This window comes from Anser anser (genome assembly GCF_964211835.1).
Source record: "Anser anser genome assembly, chromosome: 7".
In the NCBI taxonomy this organism is placed as follows: domain Eukaryota; kingdom Metazoa; phylum Chordata; class Aves; order Anseriformes; family Anatidae; genus Anser; species Anser anser.
In genome coordinates this window covers 28476528-28498201 of record NC_139727.1, presented here as the reverse complement: position 1 = coordinate 28498201, position 21674 = coordinate 28476528, and the positions used below count along the sequence as shown (strand labels likewise).

Here is a 21674-nt window from a genome sequence, read left to right as displayed (position 1 = left end):
GTTACTACTCTAAATAATTTTGTTTTGAAATCAATAACCAAAAAGAAAGAAGAACAAGCCTGAACTTCTGGGCACTTAAAGCTGTTGCTTTTGACACAGAACTAAATAAAGCTTGATATACAAACCACAAAATAAGATAGAAGACCTTTTCAAGAAGGATGCATTCTCCAAGGCAGAGCTTGCCCTCCCCAAGTCCTCTTTACCACACCAAACCACATAGGTCATAATCCTAAATGGGGCCTCTAGTTTACCGTGAGATCAACCCCAATAATGCTGGTTATTACTACTTGGAAAGACAGAGCCTGGTCCTGTTCAAGGAAATGAGAGCAGGGGAACCTTTATGCTCCCTTCTTTGTCCCAAGGAGCATTATTTGAGTAAAAATACAGCTGATCTGGGCTACACATAAGGACTGCACGCTTGCAATTAAAAGCAGAGCTCCCAACATCTGCCTGCTGCTTGATGCAGACCTCTCCTGAGCTACTCATACAAGAACACCAGTGTCTACCTGGGAAAGAACAATGCACACAACCTTGGCTGCAATAAGAAGCAGCAAACACAGAACAAATATTTGAGTGGAAGGTAGCATTTCCCACTGGTTGCCGCACAGTGAGGGCAGCCAGGTCTCACAGCTTCAGCTCTCGCCTCTGGCACCCAAACACTGCCAGGGAATCTCCTCACCCCCCTGCTTTCAGACTGGGTGGGAAGGGATGAAGGGTGTGGGGTGGCATTAATATGCAGATGGGAGGAGATGACTCAGCAGCCCCTTCCAATCAATTCCAATGATTTCCACCCAAAGCAAATTAATTCCAAGCTTTTAATGCTGGAGAAGAGCAAGAAAACACAGCAATGAAGCCCCCATTTCCCACCTGGGCAGATGCAAACCCTTTCGTTCAGTACTCTGTGCTTAGCCAAGTTTATCACCTATCTCTGGCTTCTCTTGGTCATTAAGTAAGAAAAACACACAATCCATAATGCTGCCCAGGGCAGCAGAGGTCTCAGCACTAGCAAATGCTATTAATGTAGCAAAGGAGAAACAGATTGCCTGGGTTGCTATTTCAGTCTTTCCTGACTGTTAGAGAGAAACAGTCCCCACACTAAATGAGGGAAGGAGGCTGCTGTTTTTCAAATGAAATGCATCAGGAACAAAGGTTTGGGACACAGAAATAGGGGATTTTAAGAAGGCTTAAAACATACCCAAAGGTGTGTAGGTGGGCGCTGGTCTCTGGGCCTGAATGTCACCCAATGACAGCCTCTGCAACCCTGACAAATGGCAGAAAGGAGCCTTCTCTGCTATTACATTTTTCTCTTCAAGACAGATACTATCGCTACATTAGTCAAGCTAGGGCTGGACTGTCAGAGCTTTTTTATTGTTATTTACCAGAAGGGTTATCAGCCAGATTTGTACTATTAAATTCCTGCTTCATAGAATTACTTTAATACCCAGGAAGAGCACTATTAAGGAATGCTGTTGTTGGCCAGCTTGCCTTTGCTTATCTCTTTGACAAGGCTCCTTCTGCGCTGGCTGCCCTGCAGGAGGCTACAGAAGTCAAGTTGTACCCTGGGTCTCATCCTGCAGGCTGCCACGGCCCTGCTCTCCTGAGCCAGGCTCTAGCCTTTTGAATGACTTTTTTTTTTTTAACCTAAACAATTCAATGCAGAACATAAGCTTAAAAAAAGAAAAGCTTAATTTTTCCAGCAACCATTTTGTTCCCTACAATAGCTCACACACAAGTCCTTTGAGCTGACTTCATGAAAGCACTTCAATTTTCTTTGCAGAATACTAATATGGCCATTGGAAACAATTGATTGAAGCTTATAGAGGCGGCACAATCAGGCCTCTGTAGCGAGGCCCACAGATGACGAAGAAGCAAATGCACTGAGCCTTGCAACCGGCCCATTCCTCCCCAAACTGAGCTGCCTTGCTCGGCCTCCGTGCAAGGCAGGACATCAGGTCCTGAGATGGAGATATGTGGATGGAAGCAGTACGGCAAGGCTGCGTCATTGACTTCATCTGCTGAATTCATGACAGACAGCCTCTTGGTTCAGAAAACTGTGAAAATCACAGCCCTGGGAGACCGGCCCTCAGGTGATGCTGTGATTCTGTGAACTTGGAAGGGACAGCACTGCAAATCAATGCAGGTACTGTCATACCTGCTGGCACAGGGCTGCCACTGAGAGCAAAAGAGGTGTCAGCAGGAGGAGAATCTCCCCTAAGTCACAAAAGAACTCATCAGGTCAAGCCGACAAGCTGGTCAAATGACAAACCACACACTGAGTTTAAAGACACCTCCAGTTTTCTGTACAATCCTTCCAGTGAAGTTAAATTTTCAGCAAAGGCACATGGATTGATCCTTCCAAAAGGAAGGAAGTGGGAGGGGAGGGAATGGTGGCCTGCAGCAGGCCCCACATTGATCAGCTCAACCTGCCTTGGATCTCACAGTGAGTCGCAAATTTGGGTCTAAATGCTGGCAGCAGGAATCGGGAGCTGCCTGCTCTTACCTGCCGCTCAGTTCTGGTTAGAATTAGTCCCCAATAACAATAATGCTACTCCACATCTCTGCTTCCTTTATCTTTGTACGTAGGCACCGTGAGGCACAGAGAGGTGAATGCCTCGGTGTCTGCGTGGGAGAGCTGGGAACATCGAGTAGAGGGATTTATCTCCAGTAAGCCCTGCTGTGACTAGCAGACCGTGCCGTCCTCCATTAACAAGCAGATTTCTGCAGTGCTAAAATTATATTTTCCTACAGAGACTGCTGCAAAGGAGACGATGGGGAGAGAAAGTGTCTGGTGCTTCTCAGGACTGCCCCAGCATCACAAACATCTCAGCTCAGTGTATGAAGCAGCGAACCACTTCCTACTCCCCCCACTTCACCCGCATGTGGGGTGTCTGGCTGCCCCCAGAAAACAGCAAGAAAACTGCCTGGAACCCCACGTTGCTGGCTGTAGAGGCACAGCCATTAGCCAAAAGGATTTCTTAATTTAATATTTGTTTCCAGTCACCAGGGATTTCTTGAGGTTGGATGCTGTTTAATGAAGCCAGAGGGCAGCCAGTCAGCACCTGCCCCACAAAGTTTAAAAGCCATCTTAAAATAATTAATAATAATAATAATTGTAGCAAAGTAATACTGCAAACTATGTTTCCAACACATTTTCCCACATTCCTCTTTTTTTCCCTCTTTCTGGGACATCACCACTCGTACAAACACCAAGACCAGCACATGACCATGCTTTGCAGCCACACAGGGGCAGCCCTTTGCAGTATTTTTTATTCCAGAGGCCATTATTAGATTGACTGACATATCTACCCACCCCAAAGACCCTCCATCTACTACAAGAAACATCATGAAGTGCGTCCAGAAGAGCTTTGCTGTCATGTATCCCCCGTGCAGTTACAACACCCACCTGCACAGCAGAAAAGCTACAGGAAGCAATTTCGTAGGGTCCTGTTAGGTTTGGGCAGGTCTTTTTACTCTCAAGAGTACAGTGAGGAATAGCTTTGAGCAATAACTTGAATACACTGCTACAAATGTTATCTAAACTATATTTTCCTATTTACAGGCTTCCACCCATCTGTCAGCAGCCCACGCTAGCATTTTGGGGGACTGGTATTTAAAGCGTGCTAGTACTGGCAGCGACGCTTTTCTGGGTTCATGCAGGAGCTTTAGGCACCACGGGGACATGGGGATCATTCCCACTGTTTCACTGCTTTCTGAATAATCCCTGGAAGCTGCCACCAGGCTGGGGAAGGACTCAGAACAGCTTCTGCTGGAAAATCAGCCCTGTTTCGCCTGGTGCTTTGCAGTTTATTTCCTATGTATGTACCAGCCCACCCCGGCCCAGCAAGGAAGCTAAAATGTCACAGCACAAGCTCCCTGGCTGCAGATGCCCATGCTGTTGATTCAGAGTAACCCTGTACAGGGAATGGCACAAGTCTAATGACCCACTGCAAGAGATTTTGATTTTTTAAGAGGATAATTCACTGTATCTGTTCAGCTAAACAGAAAGCCCTGTGTCATAATAAAGCTGTCATGATGTTCTGGAAATATGGTCTCACTGGAGAAACACATTGTAATTTTATATCCAGCTATTTAAGAAGACGATGCCAAGCCCTGAGTGACAGACACTTTGATGAAACAACACATGAATTAAACATAATTATACTAGAAAAACAGTAAAACAACTAATCATCAAGACCCCCGTGCTGTGCTGCGAGCGGTGACATTTGCATTGGCACAGGGTGTTCCCATCCAGAGAGCTCCAGATCCCCTGTGACTACCAGCAATTAAATTGTCCCCTGCACAGCCGGAGGGGTCGGCATCCCACCGTGGCCCATGGGAACCCTGGCTCCCTCCTGCATATGTGGGCAGAGGTCTTCTCCACCTCATCTCCCCCTGCTAAGGATGCTGCATGTGCCAGCTAGGTTCCTCCTGCAGGTCACACCTCAGATCTGCAGTCGCCATGCCCGTGGGAAAGACTCAGCCTATTTCCCCTCATAAAATTAAGATGTAATTTTACATAGGCCTGTCTGCTATAAACCTGTCTCCATATGTAATGGTCTCCCCATGCATATTAAATCTAGAGAAGAGAACCCAACTACGTTTAGGAATCCTGCTTTTTTCTAGGTTTCCGTACAAGCTGGATCTCAAAACCATTCTTTATGTCAACAGCAGGCAACTGTTTCATAGACTTCATCAAACAGGGTTGGTAACTAACTTTAAAATGGCAGATGGAAGCATTAAATATTTATTGGACTGGAGTGCATTGATTTTGGAAATTAACACTTTGCAAATTACTTCTGTGTAAACAGTAATTAAACAGTCGGGTTTTGGTCCAGTCCAGGTTCTGAGTAAGCTGCAACTCTTTTTGTAAAACATATGTATACATAAAAAAAAGTGCTAAAGTGAGATGAACTAACACTTCTCTACCGCTTTCCATCTGCACGCACCAAATTGCTCTGCAACCATGAATTAAAATTAATTAAAACTTTTGAATGATTTTCTGCATAAAATTGGAACGGTGGGAGCCCTTGTGGCTGGTGTGCACGTTAAACTTGTGCTGAGCAAGGGTCAGTGATACGTTGATTTAAAAGACCAAGGACTTTGGTTACCTGATGTTCCCAGTGCTACTAACACTGGGACTGGACTGGTGATAATGGAGGGACTGAGCTGGTGCTTCTAACAGAAGGAGACCATAAAAAAAAAAAAAAAAAAGCACAATTGTTGCAGACAGGTCCCTTGCAGGCTCCACGCTTGCTCCACCTGTAAACGGCATAAAGCTGCTGTTTGCTGATAAAGTCTCCAGGTCTTCAGTTTCTCCAGTGGGAATAGGTTTGCTCAAGAGATATTGCAGTTTTATTCCCTTATGCAGGATATTAATCTCCCACTTGTGCTATTGCACTATCTGTAATGAGATTCACGCTGTCTTTTCCTTAATAAACCTTTTTAAAAACAAAATATTTTAACTCTGCTTTAAAAGTCGCTGCACTTCCAGAACTACAGGCCTTCCTCCCAAACACTGCCCACTATCCTTTCCAGGACTCTTTCCACACTCCCTGCACCTACACGCTCAGGACCTCAGGAAGGCAAGCACTTCCTATTCATGAAAGCACTCACAACACACACGTGCTTCAAAACCCTGCAGAGAGGAGCACCCCCTGCATGGGGACAGGAAGCGTGTGGCACCCACAGCACCCACAGCACCACCAAACCGAGGTGCTGGGAGAAGAGGAGACACTAGAGTCTCCTCCATCACCGCACAGCCCAGCAAGGACAGGGTGATGCTGAGAGCACGGGAGAGGTGCCCTAGGTGCAGGACAACAGTGATGCTCTGTCAGGGGTCTGGATGGGACGTGGATGTGCCAGCAGGGCTGTGCTCATTTTATTGCCTGCACGTGCACACAGGCTTGTTCTGTTTGTTTTTCCCCCTCTTTCTGCCATTACAAGGCACAGATTGGATTCATGTCCCCAAGAGCTCCTATAGCTCGTGAGTTTGCAGAAGAAGATGAAGAGAACAAGGCTGCCAGGGGACTTTAATGAGGACTGCTTCTGTTCTCATGGTGCACTTAAGAGTCATATAATGAAACAGAGGCTGGTTTGTTTGTTTTTTAATGAGCTCTATTTATATTTGACTTTAACTATCCTCATTCATTTTCTCTGAATCAAACCTCTACTGCTGAAGTCTTGTGCATCAGGGTTAATAAAGGGCAGCTATAATCTGATTTACTGCCTGCTTCCAAACACTAACGTACTCACAGGAGGTGCTGATAGTTTACAGCAGCAATGCTCAAAACTGAAGAATTGATAGCAAAATTGAACATAACGTCTCAGCTGTCTCACAGAAAGCTGAAATAATCCCACAGACTTGTCTGGAGGCATTTTTCTTCCATGTCTTTATAACACCAAGGCTGAGGCTGCTGCTAAAGCTAGCTTTGTGGTTTGCAGACTGGAAGCGGGTGAGAGGCAGGTGTCTTACCCTACAGACTTTGTCTGGCTGGCAGGGACACCTGAGTTTCATGACATCAGAGAGAGAAGAAATCCACAGGAATCACACATGAACCAAGGGATGTGAGATCCTCATGCTTTTTACCTTCAGCAGCTCAGAAGTGACTAAATCAGTCAATCGGCCAAGGGGGCTTGTGCCTCGCTCCCTGTGTAGAGGATTAAAACAAAAAACAGCAGTACCATTCCTTCTACTTCTTCCCCTCCTTAAAACAAACAAAACACTGTTGACGAAATAGCTAGAAATCCAAAACTGAGGTTGCCTTCTCAGAGGAAGGAATTTAGCCCCTATCTCCATATTCAAGCTTTTAAACAAACAGGGCCTCCTTCAAGAGGAGCAGCTGTGTAATTAAGCCAATTTTGGGATGAACAGTGTGAATCAAGAGGCAAATACTATCCTAATTATATACATTAATATTCTGTTAAGAAGATGCTTATCGAAGAGATAATTCCTGTTATTGCACGAGGAAGGCCACTAAAAATATAAAAATAACAGGCAGGGGTGCCAGCGAGAGAAGAGACACTGCGGACGCCTGCACGGCCGTGAAAGCAGCTCCAGCTGCAGAGGAAGCACACAGCAAGCGCTAATAAACCCATCCGAGCAAGCAGAGAGTTGCCAAAAGTCATCTGTTGTCAGAGGTGAATGCTGAATGAGAGACTTCTGTGTCCATGCCAGAGTCGCCCCGGGAGGGAGTTTTGGCTGCAATCACTTCTGTTTGTTTTTCGGTGAAAAAGGGAGAAAGGAGCGTATTCACAGGAACGGAGAAGTCAGGGCTGGGGGTCATGAGGGGGCTGGTGGAGAGGAGGCTCGTGTGCTGGGTTGGGTGCCTTGATATATCCAGTTCCTACCCTAAGACCACCCCGACTGCCGGCGGGAGGGCGAGGGGCAGCGTCCGGCCCAGGGGCTGTGAGGGGGAGGGAGCGGTGCAGGACAGGAGACGTCCGTCAGGCCCCAGCAGGGACACGGGGACGGAGCAGCCTCTGTCACAGCTGCAGCACAGCCCTGCACTGCGCTCCTGCCGCTAACTGATGCTGCCCTGCAAAACCACAGCATCAGCTGATGAAGTGAGAAAAGAAGGGGAGAGCCCAAAGCACCAGGAGAGAGCATGCAGAGAGAACCCACTTAGCCCTCGTGCCCTCTGATTCTCCCCAGAAAGCACAAGCTTTGCAGGGCTGGCCAGGAGTAGCAGGGGAAAGAAAAGATCATTTTCTTGTCCCCATCTGTTTTAAAAAATTGTGCCTACAAACCACAGGTGGCAAAAACACAGCCGCGTGGCTGTCCTGGAGGGAAACACTGCTGTGCACACAGCAGCTGGAGGGGCAGTTTGAGGGCTGAGCTCCCATTTAGCAGTCATTTGTCCAGGCTCCCCTGTCCTACTGAGCCACAGGCCACGGTGGTGAGGAGCAGCTGCTCCTCTACTGCAGAACGATTTTCACACAGAGACAAATTTCACCTCCAAAGCAGTCCCAAACCTCGCTGCAGAAAACCATTGTGCTGCTCTGGGGCAGGAGCAACGTCCCATTTTAGGGATGGAACAGTTGGTATCCAACAAATCTTGGGATCCAAAAAACTCACCAGTGCTGCTCTAACCTCTAGACGGCTTAGGAAACACATCTCCCACCCTACTCAGGAGAACATCACCTGCTTGGGTTTGACAGCATGGGGTAAAGTGGTGTGTCAGACTTTGCCTCGTGTCACGCACAAGGCCAACAGCCCAGCACCTTCCCCTGGGAGGTGGAGGAGACCTGAGGGTCCCCCTCTCACGAACAAACATTTGATTGTTCGTCATCAGAACGGCAGATTGTTAATCATCTGAACACAGAGGGCCAAGGTCCCGTTAATTAGCACTGACATTTAGAGCGGAGGCCACGAGATAAGAGCGATATGAAGATGGATGAATTCTAAGAGGATTTGTGAGTAAAAAAGGGGCTATGGGGGATGGTTTGTGTTTGGTTTTCTTTTTTTTTTTTTTTTTAAATTCTCCTTGTAAAGAGAGGCTATTGACATTTCAATTCCCTTTACTTCAGAAGAGGAGAAATTGCAGTCAGCCTGTTGCCATGAGTCTAAATCGCAAGGTGCTGCACACTGCTGAAATGAATCCCCTCAGACTGGCCAGCCCCAAGTCCCTGGGACCTGTAATTACGTACGAACCTGATGGTCACAGTTCAGGAGGTGTTTGGCTGCAAGGCTCTGGCTTAACTTTGGTTCCGAGGGTCTCCCCAAAAGTGCAGAAGTCCACCAGATATCTCCCTCGACTGAAGCAGGGTCAAGATCATGATAAAATAAAACCATCTGCTCTCAGACTTTCAGCCCAAACCCGAATAAACCTCTTTTAAAGCCATTGTAGACTTGGCTCCTTCCACCACTGTCTTTCATGTGCTGACATTACCAGGCATTCAGATACCTTGGATAAGATCCTCAGACATCAACGAGTGGGACTAAAATAAAGATCAGTGTAAAACAAAAGCATTGGCAGAACTTTTGTCTGGTTTCTGAGTTTTGAGCCATCAGGTCATATTGGTTATGTACCTTTCAGCTCTTCTGTGTAAAAGAGAAGTATACAGAAGGGAAGGATGGGGAAGGGAAGCATTGTCAAACGAAAGCTAGGATTCTTGTGTAATCCCTGCAGTTTCCCCTCATGAAAAAAAGATTATATATATACATATATATATATATTGCATGAGAGCTGCCGCCACTCACAACTCTTTCTATATAGAAAAGTTTCCTCTGCCAACAGCAGAGCAACTGCCCTGTTTCTGAGCACTAAGTAACCCCATGACAGGGTTACCCTGTAATCCCTGACAGGTGCCATCAGTGGCAGGGACAGCACCCTCCCTTTATTTAAAACATTATTTAAAACAATTCAGATAACCCAGTCACCACCGGTGTGCTTTTCCAAAGAACAAAATGTAAAATGCTAACAAGAGCTCCTACCCTCCAAACTGCTTTCCTCTCCCCTTTTGCCTTCCTGCTAATTGTGATGTCTGGGGCTATAAAAAGGCACAGGACAAGAGCAGGACTCTCGTTCTGATCTGCTTCCGTGTTTGTAACCATCGCTTATCTAATGACACTTAGGAAGTGTTACCAAGGAGACTATTTGCATCCTGCATGATGTTGCTAAAGCAACACTGCTAAATTAGATGCAGAGCTCTTAGCCTTCGCCTAATGTATTTGCATTGCTATGAAAATTAAATAGTCACAGGCTTAAACTATATTTGGGTTATTCACTCATCCAAGCACCTGAAAATAATCCCACGGAAGCAGCTATGGAGTTCCCCCTTAAATCTAGCACATCTAGGTCTCCATCTCGTACGTGTATTTCTAGCTCGCGTGTCAATGTGACCTGCAGACAAAGCAAGCCATCTTTTTTTTTTTCATACTGTAACCTTCCTACACAGGATCTGTCTTCCTTATATGTATGGCTTTTATTTGAATACTCCAAGAGATTTTAACTGCCAAAAGTTATTTCAGCACCGTATTATTTGGTGGAGCACAGTAAAAGGCAATTTGTAAGCAGCAGTTACTAATATTAATTTCTGAGGCACAAGATGGCTCAGAGGCACTGGAAATGCAACAACTTCTCTGAAGTTTATGGGTCACCTTGTTCAGCCTCACCCTGCGTCTTGGTTCAGCCGTAAATTGTCACCATTCAGGGGCTTCAAGATTGCCTATGGAAAGTTGAAAAGGCTAAATAATGGCTAAAAAGGGTAAAATGCTCTTTAAGAAAGTGATAATAAAATAAAATAAAAAATCTATAAAGTATTATATACAAGCTATAAACAAAAATTAAAGGTCACAGTCTATTTTAGGTGAAGTTACAGAATAAATCAAGCAAAACAACACTACTGGCAACGCTACAGAATAAATTAAATGGAGAAAGACTACTGGTAGGAGGAGAGTGAGCAAAGAACCAGGAGGTGTGTTTGCAATGGTTTCCAAGGCAAGTAACAGCTTCTCTAGAGTTTGGACATTTATCAACATCCAAAAAAAAACATAATTAAGATAATCCCCTCTCCTTGTTAACGCAGAAATATGGACAACTGGCAGGAGCTTTACAGAAAAAATTACAATTGCATAGTATTACATTATATTCAATTGTGCTTATACCATAAATATAATTTAATCATATTGTTTTTGATACCACACAATGTCACAAAAAAACATACTGGGTGCTCTGAACTCAACTCAAGTATTCTGATGTAAACCTAGAGCAGTGTATTATCCCTGCAGCTTTCTATTCTGATGCTCTGAGTAATATACCTTGGACAAGCACACATAAAAATAAAATACCACCCCACCAATACCTAGCTGGCACTCTCCATCACTACTTAATATGTTTATTCCAAAAATAGCTCCTGCTTTTAACACTTTCTAATTTAACAGATAAACTCGGGCAAGGACATAAATACTTGGCATCTGTCACCGAATTTAATCAGATCCCTGAATCAGAGCAAAAGCACCCTGCTCCAGCTCTGCTTTACCACCTAATGTGGTCTGGGTGCCTCTTATTAATCAATCCTTACTTCAGCCCAGAAGCGCTACTAAAAAGCACACCTGGGAGCATTTTACTATATATATAAAACCTGTGTTCCAACAGCTGATTTGATCTGCCTGTAGAATCTAATTACTAGGAAGGTAACTCTGCTTCCTGGTGAATAGGTTACAGCTCAGGAGTGCCCGTGCCCAGAAAGCATTGCAGATGCTAGTGTTTCTGATTGCTTCTGCCTATGAATTTAGCTGAAATACCAGAATCTGGGGTGGGTGGAACAACCCAAAGAATTTGCTAGCAACATTGGGCCTCAGTTCAGGCAGGTTATCCTTTGGCTTCTTTGCCTTTAGCAATATTTAAGGATGATTTTCAGAGGGCTGCAAGAGGCAGAAGTGCCCACCTCAGTGAGTCGGCTGAAGACGGTCGCCTTCTCTCAGAAGGATGCTGTGGGTGCTGTGCTGCCCAGGGATTGGAGTGGGTGGTGTAGGTACGTGGAGGTGAATGCCTGTTTGGCTGCATCAATGGGCTGGGAGTACAGGTGGAAGCTCTCGAGTCCCAGCACTTCCCTGGGAGGCAAAACTGGATCCTGACCCTGGATTACATGAACTCTACAGGAATTGATGGATGTAGGACTGCTGTGTCCTACACAGCTGACTAATTGAGTCTTCCTGCCACTGAATTGTTGTGCAAAATAAAAATAAATCATGTTACCTCCCTAAAAATCAGCTTGGGAATCAGCTTGGGAATCATCCCTTGTCCTATTTTTGGACAAGGGGGTGGCACAAGCTCTCTTTCCTCCTCGCAGCAACAGCTGCAGGGAGGCTCAGTTCCTCAAGTTTCATCATTGCTTTAGCTCCTTCATGAGAAGGCGTTGATAGAGGCATAGAAGAGGACTTCTGTAGTTGGCCATGGCTGGACAGCACGCGTGTGCCAGCCACCATGCTCCACCAAGCTGCCTGGATGTGCTCCATCGGCCCCAGCCTGGTCCGGCTGGGTGCTGGAGGCTGAGAGCCTTCTCCAGGCTGCGTGGTGTGGAAGCACCGGGGTTTGAACAAGCACTCCAAGTCTTCCTGGCTCCCCTCATACAGCAAAAAGTGGATGGTCTGAGTCTTGTGGGGCTACAGATTTAAAACAGCCATACTCCCTCCTACCTCTTCCATGGCCGCTATGAGGTTGTGTTACCTGATGAAGGCTGAGGAAGTGATCCACACTCCCCTGTGGAAAAGGATTATTTGTGTCCACACTCAAAGGCTACAGAAGGTTGTTTTCAGCTGCCCCTGCCCAGGGGAAGCATTCCAAGGACTCAGCTCTCCTCGCTGCCTTCAGGTGCCCCACGTGAGATGGGCTGGGGAGGGCTCCAAGGAAGGGTCAGAAATGGGCATCTGCATCCCCAGCAGGGCAGGGAGAGGGGAAGAAGGGAGCTATCATCCCTCCTCCAGCCACCTCCTTCTTCTCCCATGGGAAAAAAAGTTCAAAAGGAACAGGAGGTTCTCTCTGCGCAAGCTATGCCCCTGTGAAATTTTCTGGCATCGTCCTGTTGGTTTTGGATCAGGTCCTAAACCTGTATGGACAGAGTCCGTGCCATGTGAGTGTCTGGGTTATTCATTAGGGGAGGGTTCTCTCTGCAGCCCACCACGTGGAGCACCTTCTTATAAAATGGTCGCTCTGTGTTGAGCCAGTGGAGCTGGCAAGAAGTTCTCACCGCACCCTGAGAAATGCCGCCGGACTTCAAATTATTGCTTCCCTCGTTTCAGTTCCTACGTGGCCTTATCTAAACTATGTCATAAATCTTCGGGGTTTTATCTGAACTCTCCTCCTGCTTGTGACATGCTGTACTTGTGAATAATGTTGTCTCTGTAAGAATTACAAGGGGCAGAGCAATAATGCTCCAGCAGAAGCAAGTGAAGCAGTGGGAAAATAGCTAAAAGCTACACTGCACTGTTTCCCTATTTGTAATCTTCTGTCATATTCTGAGTTGGAAGATTAGATAACAAGACTATTTATAGTGGCATTGCTGGGTGTGTATCACAAAACCTTTATTGTAAGACCGTGGCAAGAATGAAATTTTAATTTTGCCTGCCACTTCCCTGTGTCACAGCTTCATTTGCAGCAAAACATTAGGTTTTTTTCTTTCTTTCACAGCGGGGTTATTAATAATAGATGTCACATTAACATTTCCAAATTGGGAGTTTACCCTCAGTCTCTGCTCCCACCCATCACTCGGCAATTTTTCCTCCTGGGCTTCACATTGGGATGACAACTGGGGACTGACTCTATCTGCTCAGCCACCAAACACGCAGAGCGTGGGCGAGAGCACCAGAGCTCGCTCCATTCATCACGACATGTCCCACCTGCAGGAGCTCTCTGCTTGAAACCTCCAGCTGATTTTTAATCGCTCTGCTAAATCCACCAGTGTATGACAATCCAGTCTGAGAACAACCGTCCAAAGCAAATGCACTGCGCACCAGACCATCCGTACAGGCTGTTAGGCATCCAGCTAAGGTGAGAACTTTCTGCCACAACGAATGTAGGACAGATTGCAAGTGGAGGAGTAAAGCTCTTGATGCCTGTCCTTATTGCTTGGCATCTCTACTCCAAACAAAAGGTATCCGTAGATTTAAATAGTGAGAGCTTCTAGGTTTTTTTTTAATGCCTATTAAGGGATGCAATCATGGAAGAGCTGTACCATTAAAACAAGTACAATAAATGATACACCAAGATAGCAATGGGAATGTAGAAATCCAGTACTAACATCAGAGCATTACCCAAGCCCTTCATAATGTATTTGCAGAATATTTTATAAATAAATTATTTCAACTACTTCTCCCATTTTTGTATTTGCTGAAATACTGCAACATAACTGATTGGTGGGGCACAATTTTTCTTTTCCATTTTCTATCACGTGCTCAGGTGACTCACTCGCATAATACACAGATTCTGTTTGAATTTTTCCAGTTGCATCCTGTCTTCTAAAGGGAGTCAATATGTCTGTGGGAAACCATCTCTTCCCTTCCTACCTAGTAAATACTTGCTAAATACAAAGTAAACATTTACCATGGACAAAAATGATCCAGTGAGATATATATAGATATTTTAAAATGCAATTCCACCGATTGCTCAAATAAAAGAAATCATCCGTAGTAATACCAATACAATTAAATGCTAAATTAAGCAGCTATCATGTAAGGAGGAGATTTGAACTGACCTTCTGATGAACAGTTGAAATCTGGATAGCAAATAAGCTCTGGATCTACTTCTGCTCAGCTTATCTGGCAAAAGCCTGTCCAGGAGCAAGTTAAGAGTCTAATACTAATCTTTACATTAGATGGTGTTGATGAGCAGCAGAGCACAAAACATAGTCACGGCTCCATCCAAGTAGCAGTTAAAGGGAAACCAAGCAGAGCTTATGCCTAACAGAGGATAAAAGATGATCAGTGGGGTTTTTAAATCGTATGTTGGCATATGGGAAGTCAACATAAATTAGAATGAATCAAGCATAACATGATTATATTTCTTCTAAATAAGGGTCAGGGTGTGAGCTCCAGCTTTCAGGTAGGGTGAAGCCAGAAAGATGTCCAGACAGACGCTGCTCGCAAAGACTTTCATGCTCCCATTCAGCTCCATAAATAACACCCCAAAAGTGCCCCTGATTAATTCCTCTGGGACAAAGGATCCCACATTTCTACCTCTGCTCAGCATCCCGCAGACCCTTGTCTCTTCGAAAGCCAGACTCCTTCCTTCATACCCCAGTAGTCTGAGACTTCTCAAAGCATAACCCAAAATGCCTGTGCTGGCACATTAGAAATTTCTGTTCCTACAGTGCTTTGATTTATTTGGCTTTTAGCAAATTCAAATACAATATTTTCAATGACTATAAATATGTTTTTCAGATAAGAATTCTTCTCGCCTGAGAAAGTGTTATAAAACATAACGGATTTAAGCACTGAGACCTCTCTTTCACAGAGAAACTCAATTTACCAAACCCAATTCCATTACTATTAAAAAACCACCCTTTCAGGAAAGGTGTGACTGTTGCTGAGAAAAAAGGCCCTTGTTGGCAGCACCCTTCCCTCAGTTTTGGGAAACAGACCTGTAACCCCTTCTGAATCACCTATTTGAAAATGAATGGAAATGGCCAAAACCTGCCAAATCTGACCCATTTGTTGGTCCCATCTAACAGACTTTCAAAGCATTTTGTTTAAAAGCAAATTCAACCTTTTCATTTACCCAAAATGAACAGGTTTTTAAAGACACTCCCAAGAGTCGAAACATTTCCACTGGGTCAATGGAATTTTTCATCAACTTTCTTCCCCTTCGATTATTCACACAACTGCTTCCCAGAATATTCCCCTGGCCTGGCTGGGAAAATAGGCAGCAGTGGTTTCTGGAGTCACACATAAAGTTTTAATTATACATGATGGGTTGCCTCTTGTACCCCTCCATGAGACAAGCCAAAGGGAGCACAAAGGAGGAAGCATAAAGGCAAAGGCAGGCTTAGGTTGGATAGCAGACACTTGCACCCATAGCTCGTGGCCAACCCACAGACCTCTTTCTCACCAGGAGTAGTTGGCAATGGCCAGCTACAGAGCTTCCCAGCCATTGCTTTGCTGAAAGGGCTGTAATGCATTTAGAAAATAATGTGGGATCTGCCAGTCTTCTCACGTCCCAGTGCTAGACAGTGTGTGTGTTCTGGCCATACCATAAAAATGATGAGCTCAACAGTCAACAGGGAATCCCTGCATATGCCCATGCACATGTGTAAGCCCACACATGCAGGAACATCTGGAAGTGTCAGTGTTACCAGCATGAAACCCAAATACTGAATACGAAGGAACAAAGAGAGGACAGATACTCCACAAGCAATGCCAGTACTTTAGAATTTATTTTGGCTAAAATTTTAGTATTAGTTTTCCAAAAATGTTTACACAATACACGAAGCACATTTTAAAAAATGAAATGAAATGAAATGAAATGAAATGAAATGAAATGAAATGAAATGAAATGAAATGAAATAAAATAAAAAATTTGCATGGTATTTTGTCTTTCAGGCTGGCTGAGAACTATTAACATTTACTTTCTAGAATTTTGCATAAAAATAGCCCTGAGGTTTGACCTGATCATTTTCTGAGAGCCAAGAATCCTTCCCCATGCTTCAGCAAAGAGATGAACCGAGCTGGACGAACAGAATTGTATACATGTAATACTACCATGGCATCCTCTGCTCTATAATTTTAGAATGCAACTCTATTTTAATCGTGTTACTGGAAGGCCAAATAACCAGTAATATAAACATGAACTAGAATCTTATATACAACTTGCTTTTACCAGCTAGAGATGCCCAAGAATGAGCGGAGACGGAAAGCTGCCCTGGCTTAGTTTTAACTACATAGTTGCATCAACCTAAGACCTTCATATGGGGAATTATCCACGTGCCTACCCTCCTCCCGAGCTGCACAGCTAGCAGTACCCTACCCAGTTAGGTTACAAGGCAGCTCAGGTTCATGTACACGTGTTTCAGTCACAGCAGAAGCTTTAACATTGCCAGCCTCTACGTTTCAGTTAAAATTCAGCTCGTCTCCAAAACTACTTTGGGAATTGTCAATTTGTGGCACAGAACCGAGCACCTCCACAGCGCTGTGATTAAAGTCAGAAACAACTTTGGGATTTGTCAGTTTGCAACCCGGCACTGAGCACCTGCGTGGTGCAGCGATCCACGTTAATCTCAGATCAACCATGGATGGACACTGGAGGACGGAGACGCTACCGAAACACAGGTGTTGCAGACCCCACTCTTCAGGGCAGTTCAGAACTGACCTAAAATTTCAAGAGAGCCTAAGCCAGAGCACATGTGGATCCCCATCCTGAAATAAGTAGCCACCGTGAAATTACGCACCGTAAGTAAAACAACGTGTACTTGTGTACTTGCCACAGGCAACAATTTGAGCGATGCAGAAGTAGCTGGTTCCTGCAATTATCCTAGCAGCAGTAGGTAAGAACAGCTGCCAAATCTGAAATCTCCCAAGCCTCTGTATTAGAACCTTCCCCAGATACAGGGATATCCACAAAAGCTGATATTTCAGTAGTCTAGGAAACAACAAAAAGCGGGGGCTACTTACACTCTTTGTCACTCGGAGGGGTCAAAGTAAGCAAAGAGAACCTGTTTTCTCTTACTCTCAAAAGCCCTCAAATGCAAAAGCACCTTTATTTGTCCAAACCCCGGGGTGCAGGAGACACAGCCTCATCCATGAAAGATGTGGTGGGAGTTTGCACAGGGACCTCGTCACAGTCCCTGCTGTCTCCCAGATAAAGCCTGGATGTTCTGTTCTGTGCATGACTGCCGTGGTGATGAACCACTCTGTAAACACCCAGGCAGGGATATTCACATAAAAAAAAAAAAAAAAAGAGGATGGATCCAGCTAGAGACCAGCCAACATCAGAGAAGGCTCTGTCCCTCCAGCCATCAATACAATCACTGAACATCCCAGCTCCATCTGTCACTGGTGTGGAGAAATTTTGAGCTCTCCTCTCAGCATTATCATTATCAGCTGACTATGGGTAGCCTTAGGAAGACCCCCTTGGAAAGCCCACATGAGCAGGGCAAGTGTGTGGTCTTTTTATGCAAGAAACTTCCTCTTTCTTGACCTCTTCCAATCTCCCGTAAAATTGGACCCATTTTTGCACTCATAACATCCACTATTAATGAGCTCTGAGAGCTACCAGCCACTGCAGATGGCTACAGGCTCCATCTGCTCAAAGGGACCTGGGGTCTACCAACTTCACCTGATGTCCTCCTAGTTCCTGTACTGGAAGAGACAGCAGAGTGTGGAGCTCTGCCCCTTCTCTGCGTGCCAGCCAGGACTTTCAAATCTCTATCATTTACCACCCCAGCAGCTGTCCCTTTTTCCAGAGGTAAGAGTCCCAGTTTATTTGATCATTCCTTACATTAAATTATTTCAGACCTTTGATCGCCACCCTTGTTGCCCTCCTCCAAACCTTTTCCAGATCTCTTGTATCTTTTAAGAAGGGGAAGAAGCAGAACTACAGATATCAAGATTTATACAATTTAATCATAGCCTCTATTTTCTTCTCTTTGGCTTCCCTTATGATTTCTACTATTTCATTTGCCTTTTTTTTTTTTAACTACTACTGAGCCTTGAACTAACATTTTCAGCTCAGTCACCTCACTGCTGTTTTGCTTCCTAGTGGTTTTCAGAAGTGGCCTTTCTTGCCCTTGTGAAATACAGAGAGTCCCTGTCGGCAAAGCACCACACCATTTCCTGGGAAATTTCCAACGAGCTGCACCATTACCTGCTTCACCAACAGGCCTCTGTACCTTATGAAAGAGACAATTGGAAAAAAAATGTAAAGTCAATAAATTGCTGTGTTTGGAGCACTAGGCGATTTTAGGCAGCTTAAATTCAATACGTCAAAGTTCAGTAACTTGGGGAAATAAATCCAGTGCTTGGGAGAAGGTCACACAAACCTGGGAACCTCAGGCAGGACAAGCTTTACACCTACAACCCAGACAGACTGACAGGTCAGAGGGAAACGCAAACCCCAGGACAGAACAAAAGCAGAAGAGCAGGGAGCCAGAGGCAACATTCAAAGCCTGTGATGGTGATACTTCTGACTCCCTAAGGCTGGAAGAAAACAAAATGATAGTTCGAAGAACCAATTATGACAGCAGAGGGAGCTGAGGCTATCCCACAGCACCATGGCTGGCATTCTCCCTGATGCCCTGCTTGCACCCCGATTTCTAATCCCCTCGTTCACCAGCTGCTGATGTCTTTTTCCTCCCCGCTTGGTTTTATCTAGCAAGTACAAGAAATGGAGCTGGCAGCACGATATTCTTTCCTGTCAACAACATAAAATTACTGAAATGCCTCCACCATCCAGATTCCTATCTCCTGCATTCATTTCAGAGGCTCATAAAATACCAGTGAAAGGAGAAAAATGTCCGACACATTTATGAGTCAATGGGATATGTAAAATTTGGAACAGCAACTGCAAAAATGCCGGCAAAGACTACAGAATCATGTAAGACGTAGTGATGACTGGTATCCCCAGGGGCTAAGGGAAGGAGGGAAGCCCCCATCTCCAGGGTGCTGTGCTGCACAACGGTTGTGTTTCTGGAGGCTCACAGCCAGAAGGACAGGGTCCCAGCTTTCAGCAAACCACTGCTGTAGACTGACTTCAGACTTCCAAAGCAAAAGAAGAGACTCAGAAGAACTGTCCTGCCAAGGTACCAGCCTGCTTCTCATGGTACTTTAGAGATATAAGCCCCAAATTGTCCCAGAGATCACACAGACACATGAGCAAGAGTTATCTGTCTGAACGAGCAGCAAGTACAGCACGGTCTTTCGGCACAGGCTGTAGAAGCACCCAGCCCAGCGTGACTCAGATCTCTACAGGAGCCTCCAGATGCCACTGCAACACAAACAATAACGAGTAACCCATGAGTAATCAGCCACTGCTGAGAAGAGGATCCCTGACTACCTTGGGCTGTCTCTAACGTAGTGCATGCATTCTTTTGCATAAATATCATAACCCGTGAGAAACACGACGGGAAGAAATCCTGCTCACTGTCTCTCTCCATGGAAAACAACCTTCCAAGGCAAGAGGAGGTTCAAGAAAGAGCAGCAAACCTGCCTAGGATGCTGGAGGAAAGGGCTTAAGAGAGGAGACAGTAAGACTTCTCAGCTTTTACAATCTAATATTGATCAGTGGTCCACAGAAACAGCTAAGCCTTCTTGCAGCTGAGGACATGAAGACAAGTGAGGATAAAGAGCAGCTTGCCCACATAGCCCAGGAGATGGAATTTAGATCCCATACCTCACCTCTTGTCCAAGGGCCAGCAAAAACCGCATTCCTAGCATCCTGGGCCAGCAACTCTGGGAACTACACAACAGTCCTGATGGGGTGCACAGCCCACAAATCACAGCAGGAAGAGTTAAACAGACCTAGCAAGGCTGAGCAATAGCTAAGGAAGCAATGCAACAGCTCCAGACGTGTGGAAGTGGTAAGACTAGGCAAGGAGGGCAGCTTACAGCTACAGCAGGATTACAAAGGAGAATTAAGAGACACCTTGCTCGACAGCAATCCCAAACCATATTTCAGAGAGGGTGGACAGCAAAAATTTCCTGGAGTTTATCTGGCTGCAACGTAAGGAGATTGTTACCAGATAATCACAATCTTTTGCTCATTAGGAAAGTACACAATGGATCACCTTCTGTCACCCCAGGGAAACAGCCACGTCTGGATTATGGGAAGTGAAGAACTCTCAGAAATGCTGAAAATTATCTCACCTCAACCTTCCCATCATTATACTATCAAATGACAAACTCCTTCCAGCTACTGGCCATGGCTTCAAGATTAACAGCCACATCAAGACTGTGGCACCTGAGCAGCTGAGGTCCCGAATGTATTCTGTTTTCAATTATTTTAGTTTTCACCATCTCCAACCCAGCCAAAGCCTGCAGGCACAACTCTGACACCAATATCAGGGGTGACGCAGTGCTTTGGAATAGGTAACTCCAAAGTCCTTGCATCCAGCAGTTTCTAATGAACAGAAGCAGAGGTTTCTGGGAGGGCTGGACAGATCACATTTTAAAGTGTTGTCCAGCTCTGAAAGCAGCAGTAAAATCATCAGACTGGGGTTCCACATTTACTCTCACCAGCATCTTCAGTGGAGACCTTCCTATTCCAGCTACCTGGTCTTAAAACTGAAGCCGAAATCCAAGAATTCAGCTGGGTGATCTCCTTCTTATGCACTGCCACCAAAAGCACAGCAAGTACTCTGCCAGCCATGCCAGTCTTCAATGATACTTCTGTGTTATGCCTTCAGTGCCACCCGAAGTATCTTAGGGTCTTCAGAAGATGTGCTTAACGAATGGTGAACATTTTTAGCAGGACTAGCAAGAAAAGAAAGGTATAAAAACTTTCAGTATGTGTGGGAAGCAGATCTACAGGGGTCTTACTTACACAGCAGAGATGAATTTGTAAGGTTCAGGGACTGACTTCAGAGTCCCCAGACCACCACGAGCAGTCACAGCTTCTTCCTGAGCACGAATGAATCTAAATCACCCCTGGCACCAGGCTAGGAGAGTACTCGATGGCGGCCAAATTACCAAAGCTCAGTGTCCTTCTCACCGAGCGAGGCACAGAGGGAAGAAGAACTGGGGACCTTCAATTAAAATACACTTTACAAAATGTTAAATGGCAGATTTGTAACAAAACTGTGTGACATTCATACTTTGCTGTGCCTCCAGAGCATTTTACAGGAACCTGTCAGATCCAATCAGACTTGTTTATTCTGCATTTAAATGTAGGACCTGAGGCAGTTTGGTTTCAAAAAAGACAGAAAAGGCACATATTGTCCCTGGCAATCGCTTGGTTTTTACAACAAAGACAATGTCTTGTTAACTCTTTACTCCAAATCAAAATGATGTCAGTGCTACGGTCTGAGAACATTTCTACTTGCTGCCTTGGCACAGGTAGGAATTTCATTAAAATGGAAATTAAAGGAAGAACAAAACAAACAAAAGTGCCGTCAGGCTCCCTCCCCCCAAATCAGGTGATTCATACAGAGCATCCTGGAAATCTCACGTAAGCCACTGGTATTGGATTAAGTGGCAGTGTCCCTTCTGGCTCCAGTTTATAAATTCTTATCTGCTTAAGGTTGATCCA

General features: G+C 45.1%; 1 protein-coding gene and 1 long non-coding RNA gene across 2 annotated transcripts in view; one reads left to right on the top strand and one right to left on the bottom strand.

Moving 5' to 3' along the window:
* The window catches only part of NEURL1 (neuralized E3 ubiquitin protein ligase 1), a 153871-nt gene that overhangs the window by 130638 nt on the left and 1559 nt on the right, over positions 1-21674 (bottom strand). The gene's annotated exons all lie outside the window — the stretch shown is intronic.
* On the top strand, positions 531-10194 carry LOC310902886. The gene is made up of 2 exons (XR_014587055.1): positions 531-949; positions 1778-10194. It is a non-coding gene; the product is annotated as an uncharacterized lncRNA (long non-coding RNA).